The sequence below is a fragment of the Sinocyclocheilus anshuiensis genome, unplaced genomic scaffold (assembly GCF_001515605.1).
Source record: "Sinocyclocheilus anshuiensis isolate Anshui unplaced genomic scaffold, SAMN03320099.WGS_v1.1 scaffold366, whole genome shotgun sequence".
NCBI classification, from domain to species: Eukaryota; Metazoa; Chordata; class Actinopteri; order Cypriniformes; family Cyprinidae; genus Sinocyclocheilus; species Sinocyclocheilus anshuiensis.
Window position 1 is genome coordinate 1,560,413 of NW_015547673.1, and position 744 is coordinate 1,561,156.

General features: G+C 53.9%; 1 protein-coding gene across 2 annotated transcripts in view; it reads left to right on the forward strand.

Moving 5' to 3' along the window:
* The window catches only part of LOC107702867 (disintegrin and metalloproteinase domain-containing protein 9-like), a 43,838-nt gene that overhangs the window by 35,216 nt on the left and 7,878 nt on the right, over positions 1 to 744 (forward strand). The gene's annotated exons all lie outside the window — the stretch shown is intronic.

Sequence of the window (744 nt, forward strand, 5' to 3'; positions counted from 1 at the left end):
CGTCACCAAAAATTATTGAGGTCATGTACATATATTGCACGATAAGTCGATATATTGATTATTGCGACAGGTCTAGTCTCCGTTCCCTCCTTCAGGGAACGAGGGTTACATACGTATCCGAGACATTCCCTTTCAGTCAGTCACTCCGAGTCACGTCAATGACCGACAAATTGGGATCCCTACCAAAGCGCCATGGATGCTGCCCCTTCCAGTGTCCTGTGCGAGCCTCCTGCGCCCCTTTTTGGTGTAAGCCGGGGCTCGCAACAAGAAGACCAGTCTCTGTTGTCGTAGCACTACCCACTCAGTGAGATTGGATAACACAGGTAAAACGTACCCGTACCACTTGGAACAGGAATGTTGAAACACGGGCTCTGAGGCTATACCGTGGACTTTACACATATGGGCCTCTAAATATGGAACCCAGCCCTCTACCGATTCTCACGGATTCAGTGAGTGAGGGCCTGGCGCCAGACGTTCCGCCACGTCTGGCTGCCGAGGGGACGGAGGAGCTCGACAGGGCCTACAGTAACACCACTCGACATGGTCTCGCCGAAGTGATGGTGTCAACTACCTCTGTCTTGGATAGGTCACCAAGAACCTCCGCGTCCCGTCCAGGGACCAGACATGAAGTTTCCAGAGGTCTGGTCAAGCTCTCGACCGCGTCGCCGAAGAGGCCAGTTTGCAGCACAACAGGGGGTAGTGCAGCCTGAAGTGCGCAACCCACTCGACACAGGAACGACCACT